Genomic DNA, 13,824 nt, shown 5'->3' with positions numbered 1-13,824 from the left:
AACCCCAGCCAATGAGTCACAAACATTTTCTCACTGGTTAAATATTCTTTGATACCCTTAACTCTATTTATGAAAGCTGGAAAATGTCAGTAAAAGCAGCATTTTCAACATAGATAGTGTTTAAAAAAACATAAGATATGTTTTGATCATTCTGAGAAAAATGGTCAATGAATATTATTAAATAAAATGTTTATAAAAGGGCCCAGCAAATACTCATAATCTCAGTGATATTACATTCTGATAGTTGCTTTCAAGGTAGACTTTTTCCTTGGTAATATCTGAGGTCATCTCACCAAATATATATTTGATGGTACACTTACTTGTTAGAGAGATTTGTTCATTTATGTTTTGATATGCCTACTATTCTCATTTTAAATAGTATATTTGTAAGACTTTGGTTTTAAAAAAATTGTCACTGTTTATAGTTCCATATTTTCTAAAAGTATTTGCCTATTTTCTCATAGTGGTTTGGAATGCCCAAGAATTGGACTATGTATTTTTACATGAGTTCTTTTCATTTTCTTCTGTCTTGAAATGTGAACATCGTGTACCAGGGCTCAGACAACTGAGAAGAGTTGGAATTTAGAGTGAGACCTGTCCCCTGAGGGAGAGTACTTGAGTATAGACCCATCTGCACTGGCTAAGAGAACAGCAGAGAACATCACACAGTGGGATACTGCCTTGATTAGAATACAGCCAGTATCAAGCAGTGGAGGAGTAAGTGATGCATCCAACTAAAGGATTCTGAGTTCTGAGAGGCATGTGCACCAACCAGGATGTTGGTGCACATGTGTTTCTACCACAGTAGAAAACACGAACACAGTAGGTGTAGGCCAGAAAGAAACTCATTTGGTCATGTAACCGGAATTCCAGAGGCAGAATTGGCTTCAGGGTTGACTTTATCCAATGGTTTGGACTGCCTTTCTATTTTTTTCATTCTGTTTCTCTTGCATCATCCTGAGATGGATGATAAGGTGGCTAACCACTCCCACTCACCGTGTGTGGATATGATCATGCCCAGAAGAGTGAGAGTGTCCCTCTGGAAACCCCTATAACCCTCATGGGCTCATACTTGAACCAGTCACCATCAAGGAAGACGATAGATTTCCTCTGAATTCATTTGGCCTGTTGCTGGAGTTGGAGTAGCTGTCAGCTTCTGAGGCAGATGGCCACTGTAGGAGAGAATACTTTGTGGGGGATGAGTTGGTGAATGCATGCAGAGTAGACTATCTGATATCCATAACAACAAGGAATCCAGAAACAACATATCAGAAATTTAGATATGTTATCAGCATTAGGGTACATTGAGAGCAGCTAGGCCCCAGATAAGGGTTGACATTATTAAGGGAACAGGAATCAGGCCCACGGTCTATGGAAACCCAGCCAAAAATCCAGATGGGAGAACCGGAACTCAAGACTAGGTCTAGATCAGCAGCAGTGTGAACTGGTGGCTGGGGTCAGGATTGGCATGAGTAGGCCAGTAGAATTCAGGAACAAGAGTGCATGCACTGTGCTGTGCTTAGTCGCTCCGTCATGTCTGACTATCTGTGAGCCCGTGGACTGTAGCCTGCCAGGCTCCTCTGTCCATGGGGATTCTCCAGACAAGAATGCTGGAGTGGGTTGCCATGCCTTCCTCCAGGAGATCTTCCCAACCTAGGGATTGAACCCAGGAGCATGGATTAGGTAAGAGTAAATAAGAGGAGGAAATCAGGCTGATCCAGGAAAGGGAGCTGTTGCCTAAATGGCAGACCAAGGTGGGGCAGGACCTTCCCCTTGACTGGGGGTAGAATCACATAGTAAGAAGAAAGGCCAGGTGAGGAGGGAGGGGTGGGTGGGATGAAGGAAAGGGTAGTTAAGTGCTCGAGGGCAGAGAGCCAAGACAGAGCCACTGGGGGCAGGGGAGGGTATCAGTTCAGTTCAGTTCAGCCGCTCAGTTGTGTCTGACTCTTTGCGACCCCATGAATCGCAGTCCGCCAGGCCTCCCTGTCCATCACCAACTCCGGGAGTTTACTCAAACTCATGTCCATCGAGTCGGTGATGCCATCCAGCCATCTCATCCTCTGTCGTCCCCTTCTCCTCCTGCCCCCAATCCCTCCCAGCATCAGGGTCTTTTCCAATGAGTCAACTCTTTGCATCAGGTGGCCAAAGTATTGGAGTTTTAGTTTCAGCATCAGTCCTTCCAATGAACACCCAGGACTGATCTCCTTTAGGATGGACTGGTTGGATCTCCTTGCAGTCCAAGGGACTCTCAAGAGTCTTCTCCAACACCATAGTTCAAAGGCATGAATTCTTCGGCACTCAGCTTTCTTCACAGTCCAACTCTCACATCCATACATGACCAATGGAAAAACCATAGCCTTGACTAGACAGACATTTGTTGGCAAAGTAATGTCTCTGCTTTTTAATATGCTATCTAGGTTGGTCATAACTTTTCCTTCCAAGGAGTAAGCATCTTTTAATTTCATGGCTGCAATCACCATCTGCAGTTATTTTGGAGCCCCCCAAAAATAAAGTGTGACACTGTTTCCACTGTTTCCCCATCTATTTCCCATGAAGTGATGGGACCAGATGCCATGATCTTAGTTTTCTGAATGTTGAGCTTTAAGCCAACTTTTTCACTCTCCTCTTTCACTTTCATCAAGAGGCTTTTTAGTTTCTCTTCACTTTCTGCCATAAGGGTGGTGTCATCTGCATATCTGAGGTTATTGATATTTCTCCCAGCAATCTTGATTCCAGCTTGTGCTTCTTCCAGCCCAGCATTTCTCATGATGTACTCTGCATATAAGTTAAATAAGCAGGGTGACAATATACAGCCTTGATGTTCTCCTTTTTCCTATTTGGAACTAGTCTGTTGTTCCATGTCCAATTCTAACTGTTGCTTCCTGACCTGCATACAGGTTTATCAAGAGGCAGGTCAGGTGGTCTGGTATTCCCATCTCTTTCAGAATGTTCCACAGTTTATTGTGATCCACACAGTCAAAGCTTTGGCATAGTCAATAAAGCAGAAATAGATGTTTTTCTGGAACTCTCTTGCTTTTTCAATGATCCAGCGGATGTTGGCAATTTGATCTCTGGTTCCTCTGCCTGTTCTAAAACCAGCTTGAACATCTGGAAGTTCATGGTTCACGTATTGCTGAAGTCTGGCTTGGAGAATTTTGAGCGAGGGTATAGTTACTACTTATTGCAAGCTCCTTGGTAGCTATGCTGCCATGTTTATGCTTAAAGTAATAGTGCTCATCCATTGCTACTGGTCATGTGGTATCAGTGGGGGGTGAGGAAGAAAGGAGAGGCTGTGGAGCTAGTTCTCTGTGTGAAAACAGAGAAACTGGATGGTGCTGATACCTTTTTGAGTGTCGTTGACACCCAGGTTTCTTAATGAAGAGAAAAAAAATCTTCCAACTGAAAATCTGTTCTCAGGTCAATGAGAAAGGTGACAGATAATATGTTACTAGCTTTTCTGTCAATTATCCATTATGTTATGAGGATTGTATGTTGAAACACTGCAGATAAAGTGTCTCAATTAAGACTATAATTTAGATTTAATAAGAATTATTATATGTTAATAAAACATCAATTAGCAGTTAAATAGCCATTGATCCAGGTACAATAAGTATGTCAGAAAGACATCAAGTTGTCACTGAAATAACTGGAAATTGCATGAGCAACATGTGAGCAATTAGATTCTCAATATATTCGGCCTATAATGAATGTCAATACATCTAATTACCATTTAACAGGAAAGCTTAATGTAAAGTCTCATGCCATTAACTCACATACCTGTTAAGTTCCTCAATAGATAACGTTTATTCAGTGGTTCATTCAACAAATATTTAATTAAGCACACATCAGGTGAAGGGAGAGAAACATGAATATTAAGTACATTTGATTCCCTGTCTTCAAAGAACTTAAAATCTAGTATTGAAATCTAGACTCTCCTACATGGAGGAATAAAGGGACTAGATAGAGCACAGTGTATTTTTCACATATTTTCTAATTAAGTTCTAGTTATCACCGTCATCAACTGAAATTTCTCACATGTTGAAAGAAAACTTTGTTGGTAGAAACTGCTGAGTTTAGGGGATGCTTTTACCACAGCACAATGTAGGGGTGCTGATGAATACAGTGAATAGATGAGTGATTGACTGAATCAGGCCAGAGATGTGTGTTCTGGTATGATGTTGACATAGAAGGAGCTAATGCTTTATCATCCTGGATATTTGGAGAGGGGTGTTTGAAAAGTACATTAGCTTTCAGTATGGCAAGTGAGCATTTATAAGTAAAATTATTTATGGCATTTTCATGCTCAGTCTCCAAGAATCTCAATTTCTCTGGGACCATAGAAGGATCTGGAAGGGAAGTAGCCACTAATATCTGAAAAAAAAAAAGATTAAAATGATGAATTTTATGTTGTGGAATTTTATCTCAATAAAAAGATACATAATCATATATAATTTTCTTTTATGTGTGTATGGCTTTTCCATTAGTCACATACGGATGTGAGAGTTGGACTATAAGGAAAGCTGAGCACCAAAGAATTGATGCTTTTGAACTGTGGTGTTGGAGAAGACTCTTGAGAGTCCCTTGGACTGCAAGGAGATCCAACCAGTCCATCCTAATGGAGATCAGTCCAGGGAGTTCATTGGAGGGACTGATGTTGAAGGTGAAACTCCAATACTTTGGCCACCTGATGTGGAGAGCTGACTCATTTGAAAAGACCCTGGTGCTGGGAAAGATTGAAGGCAGGAGGAGAAGAGTTTGACAAAGGATGAGACGGTTGGATGGCATCACCGATACAATGAACATGGGTTTGGGTGGACTCTGGGAGTTGGTGATGGACAGGGAGGCCTGGCGTGCTGTGGTTCATGGTGTGCAGAGTCAGACATGACAGCGACTGAACTGAACTGAACTGATGGAAATGACACCTGAATTATAATTGTAAGAAAACCAGATGAATAAAAAAGGAATGCTCTGCTCAAGAATTGGAAAATTTAGGCACATATTTCAAAGATGGGTTAGAAGTTGTTTCTAATTTCAATATTTTTGCTTCATCTCAATTTTCACTTAGGTTAGTTTCTATCTATCAACAGAGTTAAACTTTAGCTTTAGAAGCTACTTTTAATTAATCATGTCTTTAAAAATACTAATTTATTCCTTTAGCTGCATTGGGTCTTAGTTGTGGCACATGGGATCTTTAGTTGTGGCATGAGAACTCTGAGTTGTGGCACGTCAAACTGGTTCTCTGACCTGGGATCGAACCCTGGGCCCCTTGCATTGGAATCCTAGCCACTGGACCACCAGGGAAGTCCCTAATTAGTTGTGCCTTAAGAAATGACTTTCTAGAATCTGCTGTTTGTATCCATTACTCCTGCAGCAGGAGGAATTCTGCTGTTGTCACTCTGGGAGGCGGGCTAAGATAGACTGAGGTTTCACCCTAGATATACATGTTTCGATGCTGTTCTCTTGAAACATCCCGCCCTCGCCTTCTCCCACAGAGTCCACAAGTCTGTTCTATACATCTGAGTCTCTTTTTCTTTTTTTGCATATAAGGTTATCGTGGGTGAAACAGATCACCAGCCCAGGTTGGATGCATGAGACAAGTGCTCAGGCCTGGTGCACTGGGAAGACCCAGAGGGATGGGGTGGAGAGGGAGGTGGGAGGGGGGACCGGGATGGGGAATACATGTAAATCCATGGCTAATTCATTTCAATGTATGACAAAAACCACTGCAATGTTGTAAAGTAATTAGCCTCCAACAAATAAAAATAAATGGAAGAAAAAAAAAATAAAATGAATGGACTGACAAAAAAAAAAAAAAAAAAGATAGACTGAGGTTAGAGCTGGAGGGGAGCGCAGCCCTGGGTAGCGAGGGGGCGGAGGCGCAGAGGCAGACAAAGGATTGTTTCAGTACCTGGACAGCTCCAAGTGCGGAGCTAGGCCAGTGTCTTCTTTATGTCCGAATCTTATTTTATTGGATAACTAAATAGATGAAGGGATTGCACAGAGTAATTATTTTACAGTCAAGCTGACTCCCCACTTTTGGCAAGGGGATGAAAGAGAAAATAAATGAACAGGGGTGATGGACAGTTTTTGTGCTTCTTTGCTTGAACTTTCCCTTCCCCGAGAGGAGTCTGGGTTGGAACAAGCCCGACATCCCTGAGTAAATTAATCCTGACCATAGGCGGCAAGGGAAGCTTCCACCAGCTCCCTCCCACATACAAACGATAGGCTTAAAGGAAGTAAAAAGGCGATTTGAATGGCAAGTACTTAAAAAGACTCCCTTGTTCTCCACCTTCAGGTCTAATAGCCCTCCCCAGAGCAGACACAGAGTGTTCTAAGAGAAATGAAAATATCCTGCCTAAACACACACGAGCACATAACAAAAGCCAAGTTAAGAAGGTTAGCGACTTAGTTGTCTCAGCAACATGCCATCAAGTTGAGATGAGCAGGAAACGCAGATAACACAGGGAAGAAGGAAAACATCATAAGCCCACAAAGAGGGGATAGCTGGGATGCTGAGAAGAAAAGCAAAGCCCCTTTTCTTGCTGTTTCATTAAGGGGAACTTAACTTTTAAACAGCCTCTCAAAAAGCTAAAATAGAATCTGCTTTTGTGTAACCTGTGTACTTGGTGTGTGTTAAGAAATTGTGTTATCAGCATTTCCTGTGTGGCACCACATTCAAAAGCAAAATTGTTATGAATGTTTGCATAATTCCACAGGGAAACAAGATGGTGTCATGTTAAAATGGGATTTGATTTTTTTATTAGAAATTAGCAGTCTGGGATAAATGTACAGAAATGGCCAAATGTAGATTGCTTTGCCTACTTGAACCAAAACTCATCATAATATTACAGCACAAAATGAGACAAATGAGCATTTGAGGGCCTGATTCTTTCTCTTCTAAGATTGTATTCAGAAAATTGCTGACATTTGGTTCCTAGGAGAGGGACATTTCTGATCATGGAAATACAACATCTATACTTTTCAGCGAGGGTTGTAAAATTGTTATTGGAACAGGAGCATGGGGGTAGGAGGGAAGTTAAAGAAAGTCAGGAAAAGAGGTATGATGAAGTGGGAGACAATCAGCCCATTCTTTTGTTATATGTGCTAAGTTGCTTCAGTTGTGTCTGACTTTTTGTGACCCTATGAACTGTAGCCTGCCACACTCCTCTGTCCATGGGATTCTCCAGGCAAGAATACTGGAGTGGGTTACCATGTCTTCCTCCAGGGGATCTTCCTGACCCAGAGATAGAACCCACATCTCATAGGTCTCCTGCACTGGCAGGCGTGTTCTTTGCCACTAGTGCCACCTGGAAAACACCTCTAGTTATTAGAAAAATGTGTTTTAATGTTGAATCAAAGTATATCACCAGGTAACTTCTCATATCCTGTAATCTGGAGACATGCAGAACAAATCAGCTTTCTCTGGTTACATTAATTCTTTAGATATTTGAGTGATAGCATTTCTTCCCTTGATCTCTTTTCTGGGCCAGGGTTTCTCAAAGTGTGGTCCTCCATCTGTGACATCAGCATCATCGGGAAACTTGTTAGAAATGCAAATTCTCAGCTCCTCTCCCCCTCCTAGGGCATAGGTCCCAGTGATCTGTGGTTCAATAATTCTCCAGGTGATTTCAATGCAGGCTCAAATTTGAGAACCACTGCTGTAGGCTGAGTTGTTCACTCAACTCTCTCATTTCAATTCACTCATTCATTCATCCGTCCATTCATTCATACATCTAATACTCATAGGCTAAACACATTATAAACTGGGACTAGGGATAAAGACATGAAAGTTTGTGTACTCAGACAAGAGATGGTTTCAAGATCTCTCTTCATCCTAACTGTTCTCTGGTTGCCTGGTTGGTTGTAATTCTCAAATGTGATCAATCAGAGCATGTAGCATAGCAGGACTGCTTCATTCCTAAATACAACATTTATCCCACATTTCATCCATTGTGGACATGAAAGAAGTTGTTCAGTGCCTCACTGAATCCGAGAGATGAGTGAGCAAGGGCTACCACCCTGAACGCGCCCGATCTCGTCTGATCTCGGAAGCTAAGCAGGGTCGGGCCTGGTTAGTACTTGGATGGGAGACCGCCTGGGAATACCGGGTGCTGTAGGCTTTTGGGGCTTCCCTGGTGGCTCAAAGGATAAAGCGTCTGCCTGCAATGCAGGGGACCTGGGTTCGATCCCTGGGTCGGGAAGATCCCCTGGAGAAGGAAATGGCAACCCATTCCAGTATTCTTGCCTGGAGAATCCCATGGATGGAGGAGCCTGGTGGGCTACAGTCCATGGGGTTGCAAAGAGTCGGACGTGACTGAGCGACTTAACTTTCACTTTCACTTTGGGGAAGATTAATCTGGGAATAGTAGTTAGAACTGAATTAGGAGGTGATGTAGATTACTCCTCCTAATTGACTTTTAGTGAATCAGCCTCCCACTATCTAGGCTCTTGGGTTGTTCGCGCCCACGATTCATGCTAGACTTGGTCATGTGACTTGCTTTGGCCAATGGGGTGTCAACATCCATAAAATAAGCAGAAGTTTGTTATGTGCATTAGAGCTTGCCCTCTTAGAATACAGCTTCCACCTTGTTGTGCAAGTCCTGCTTAGTATGGTCCCCTTGAGGGATAAAAGAATATATGAAAAGAGAGGCCCAGAAATCCTGAGGGCTGTCCTCACTGCCCTGGATGCAACAAGTTTTCCGCAGACCTCTGTATTAGCCCATATGACACCAACAAAGAACTGCTCAACCAATCTCCCTAATTATCAAATATGATATACCCATGGTGCTTTTAGCCATTAAGTTCTGGGATGGTTTATTGCACAGTCATAGATGATTAATACTGAAGAATACTAAAGACAAAAGGGGGCTTTGAGGACTAGGGTAATCAGTATTCTGATGGGGTAGGACCAGGGAGATGGTCAAAGGAGGAGATCTCATATGAGAGGCAATTTCCCTGTAGAAGAAGCTCATCTTTGGAAGGTAAGTAATGGTTCTGAGATTTCAGAAGCGTAGAGAATGACAGAGACAGAGCCTAAACAAAATATATTTTTATTCTTGGTAAGTATCTCTATTATATGTTCTTAAGAGGGACCAAATGGCATTTTGGAGATTATCTCTATTATCTCTAGTAGTAGAGGCTGTCATTAGAGAGTATGGTGAACCCTTTGTCCAGACGCTTTGATAGATTCCTGTTAGAACTATGATTTTAGATGTATTTGCTGCCTATGGCTATGTTACAAGTAACCCCCCAAAATAGCAACTTAAAACAACAAACATTTATTTTCTTACAGTTTTTGTGGGTCATCCATGTGTGTTTTTCCTGGGATCAGGGTCTCTTGCAAGAATGCAATTAAGGCACTGACTAGGACTGCAGTAATCTCAAGGCTCCACTAGGGAAGGTTCACTTCCTAAACCCCACACAAGGCTTTTGAGAGGATTAAGATCCTCATGGGCTGTTGGACTGTGGGATCCCAGCTCATTGCTTGCTATTGACTAGAACCTTCCCTTCGTTTCTTGTCACGTGGGCCTCCCCAAAGGGCAGATCACAGTATGGCATCTGGCTTCATGAGAGCAAGCAAGAGGACAAACACAATAGGTAGCTAAAATCCTTTTGGGACCTAATCTTGAAAGTGACAACCCATCACTTTTAGGACCTAATCTTGGAAGTGACATGTTTTATTTGTAACAAGTGAGTTTGTAGGTTAGCCTACACTCAAGAGGAGGGCATTAGGCAAGGACATGCATACCAGAAGGTGAAGATCACTGGAACCATTTTGATATTGTCTCCTATTCTGGGATTTTGGGGTAAGTGGTACTTCTGACTGCGCAGCACATACGTGGCTACAGCCTGGATATCTTGGGGCAGAATTTCCATCTTCTTGAATGGGGAAGATTGAAAACCATCCTAGAGCCACTCTCTAGACTTTAGAGTCTCTGAATCATTCACATAGAGGAATTTATTTTCTGAAATAAGCTCATTCCTCCTTTGCTGAGAGAAGATCTGGACCAGTGATGGAATGGCACTGTTTTCTCTCCATTTCACCCCAGGACATCAGTCTTTATATCCAACTGCTGGTCTTCCTTCTATTCAAACTCAAGTTCTCTCTCTTCAACAAACCTGCTACCTTAATAAAGCCTTTACTTGATTCAGCTGCTTCCTGTGTTTGCCAGCCTATTCCTTTCCTACTTATGACATCCAAACTTTCTAGCTAAGTGGCCTTCTAACCCCTGTACTCACTTTCTCCCCCTTGCTCCATGTACAAAATTCACTATCTGCATCCACTTCCAGCTCCCTACTAAAATTACACTCTCCAGAGCAGTCAAAGACTCTCTTCTTTCCTTGCAACCACTGGCCCTTTGTCAGACTCATTCCCTTTGACTTCCTTATAGCATTTGACTACCCCTACCCCCTGTTTCTTGCAGAGTTTTCCTTTGGTTTCTAGTGTAGGTATACTGTTCAGGTTATAGTAGACACTCAAAAAATATTTGTGGCTGAATGAGTACACTGCTAGTGTCTTCTTATTTATTTAAATATATCTTTATTTTTGGTTGTGCTGGGCCCTCACTGCTGCATGTGGCTTTCTCTAGATGTGGCGAGTGTGGGCTACTCTCTAGTTGTGGTGTGCGGGCTTCTTGTTGTGGTAGCTTCTCTTGTTGTGGAACACAAGTTCTAGGGTGCGTGAGCTTCAGTAGTTGTGGCCCATGGATTTAATTTCCTTGCACATGGGATCTTCCTGGACCAGGAATGAAACCTGTGTCTCCTGCATTGGTAGGTGGATTTTTCACTACCAGGGAAGTCTCTGCTAGTATCTTCTGTTTCCAGGGTTTTTCCATATCTGTTTCCTCTCTTGGCTCCATTTCCTTTTCTTTCTCCTATAAATATGGATTTGATATTTGATTCTATGTGAGGTATTTATCTCCCTGAGAAGGTTTATCTCTTTCTTAGAAAAAGTCTTGCTGGAATATGTTTTTCATAATATTAGTTGGTAGATATGAGTGACCCTCCTTTCTCCTTTCCAGGAGACCTCCTGGCATCTGCTAGACCCTATGCTTAGAGAAGCTGTCCCCTTTCAGACCCAGAGGGTGAAGTTGGTCACTGTAGCCTCATTTTGTTTGCCAGGGAGTGGTTTAGACATGAACATATAGTAGTTTTGGCCTTTGGAATTTGTTCTTATAATTTTATTTCCTTTATATTTCTTTAATGTCAACTCAGTGGGCTTGGGGAGACAAATGCATGTGCTCAGTCTTTCATTTAAATTAAATGCCTGATTATGGTTTAACACACTCAGCCTATGTTAACATGTATCTATCTATCTATCCATCTATTGCCATGTAATAAGCCACCTCAAAACTAGCACCTTGAAACGATGGCTGTTTTATTTGCTCACTGTTTGGTGAGGCAGCAATTTGAGTTGAGCTCATCTGGACTGCTCTTCCACTAGTTCATCTGGGCTCACTTAATGGGCACGGTCATTTGGCAGCTGTGCTGAAGCTCCGTGGTCTCAGGTGTCCTCATTTCACACATGTGGTAGTTGGTGCTGATGGTCAGTTGGTGAGTCTATAGGGCTTTGACTGCTCAACTCTGCTATGCAGACTTGCCTCCTTCACAAAGTCAGCCAGGATTTCATCATGTGGCAGTTTCAGGGAAATGTTTCAGTAAGGTAAGAGGAGCTGCTGAAAAGTTCTTTTAAAGCCTCTGTTTTGAAGCCGTGTGTTATTTCTGCCACATTCTATTGGATAGAACAAATCAAGTCACAGGCCACTTCATATACAAGGGATGGGGAAACTGAATTTACCCTTTGATGGTGCAGCTGCAAAGTCATACTGCAAAGGAGATATACAGAAATGGGAGGATTTTGTGATCAGTCTTTGCAATCTGGTATTTATGTACTAAAGATCAAATGACTTTTTTGTTCTCATGTGATATTTGTTAAGCATAAGATAAGCAAAAAGTAAAAGAGGAGAACAAAAATACTGCTTCAAATTCTGTCAAGAAGTAACCTAATAACTTCAGGTGAATATCATTCCAGGTAGCTCTTTAAGTGTGTAAATGTAATGAAAATGCAGAATAATTTTGTAAAAATTGGGTCTTACTATATATTTTCAGAAAAATAAAAAGCATTAAATTGAATTTTTCTTGAATTTAACAATTGGAAAAGAAACCAAAGAAAAACCAAAGGAATTATGGAGCTTCAGATCATTTTTTTTTTTAACCACAGATATATTAGATCCCAAACGTGTTCCCTAAGGTTATAAAGAAAGATTATTAAAAAATTAGAAAAGTTAGATTAAAAAAAAGATCCATGTTTAATTTTAGACATATTGATTGACTCTCTGCTATGAAAGATAAGGAAATTAAAACTTTTAATCTTCTTCTCACCTCATTTTCCACTCCCCTCATCTTATGAGTTTTTACTAACATTATTTTAAAAAATGTTGGAGTACAAAGAATTTATATTACATATCTATAATTCTATAATTCAATAATTATCATGGTTTAGTCTTACATCTATAATTAAATGAATTTGCTGCTTACTGCCTGACCTTGTAGTACAGTTTCTGCTATTCTGAATTATTTATTTTTAAAAATTGAGATTTAATTTTAGTTTGCCACATTTCCTTGTCAAGCATTTTTCCAGATGAACTCCCGGTATTTGCTCTCTTGAAAATTTTGTTGGTTTCCTCCACATTGACCTGGATGGGTATAAAGTTTTGTGTCCCAGCCTCTTTCCCGTAAAACTGTAGGTATTGTTCCTGTAGGTATTGTAGGTATTGTTCACTGCCTTTAGATACTGAATTTCACACTGTTCCATTTATCACTGGTCCTTGATTCATGCTTGATTAGGTTTTACAAGAAGGATTCTTGAATGCCTTTTTCTCCAAGTTCTTTCATATTAATATTTGCCTGTCACCTTTGTGTGTCTGATATTTGCCTCTTTATAGGTGATTCTATATGTTTTTCAAGAGTTCTGAATGCTTGAATAATTATTTCACAGTCTTTGAATTTCAGTAATGCAGGATGGTGATGGCTTGTTGATAATTCCATATTGTAATTTTCTGGCACATGGTATTAGTGCTTCCTTTATAGCAGAGAATTTTCTTGTGTTATATCTCTAAACTACATTTCTATTCTGGTTTTGGGCTCTTCTACAGGAACAATCTGTATGTTGGATGGCTTTTGTCTTTTCTATCTATTATTTTATAAGTGCCTTAAAACTCCTTATCTGTTTTTCCCAAAATTTATTTTTGGCTATCTAATATTATTCCTCAATCAGTGAAACCTGGATTGTTCACTGATGTTTCTAATTTGATTATTAGTTCTTTAATGATGTGATTTTGGTCTTCAAGATAGTTCATTAGCTATATAATTTCTCTTTTGGTTTCATTCTCTTGTTAAGTAATTTCACCTTCATATTTTTGATTGTTGATTTCATGTTTCTATTAAATTTTTCTATAATCCAAATCACTATAGAAAATGTTCTTCTAAAATGGATATTTTGTCATTAGCATGCTATATTCTTTTAGATGTGATCAATTTGATAATTGCCATACCTTTTCTTTTTATCTTGTTAAGGTAGGCAGCCTTTCTGTTACTCTGATTGAGTATGGATGAAATCTTCTTGGCTCCCTTCTCTGTGTAGCTGAGATCTGTTTTTCTCCTCAGCTACTTTTTAAAGCCTGAGATATTGAAGGTTTATTCACTTTTCAGTTTACTCAAGGGCACAGCCAGGAACTGGGGAGGTGGTGAAGGAAAGTCTTCTGGAGCTTTAGACTGGCTTTGCTGTATGACCTGGGATCTGGGCTGTCTTTTGGAATTTTGATA

The 13,824-nt window shown here is 40.7% G+C and overlaps 1 pseudogene; it reads left to right on the top strand.

Moving 5' to 3' along the window:
• The first annotated feature begins 8,003 nt into the window (after positions 1-8,003).
• LOC139034871 (5S ribosomal RNA) lies at positions 8,004-8,120 on the top strand (annotated as a pseudogene).
• The last annotated feature ends 5,704 nt before the right edge of the window (positions 8,121-13,824 follow it).

This window comes from Odocoileus virginianus, chromosome 4 (genome assembly GCF_023699985.2).
Source record: "Odocoileus virginianus isolate 20LAN1187 ecotype Illinois chromosome 4, Ovbor_1.2, whole genome shotgun sequence".
In the NCBI taxonomy this organism is placed as follows: Eukaryota; Metazoa; Chordata; class Mammalia; order Artiodactyla; family Cervidae; genus Odocoileus; species Odocoileus virginianus.
This window is presented reverse-complemented; position numbering and strand designations above follow the sequence as displayed.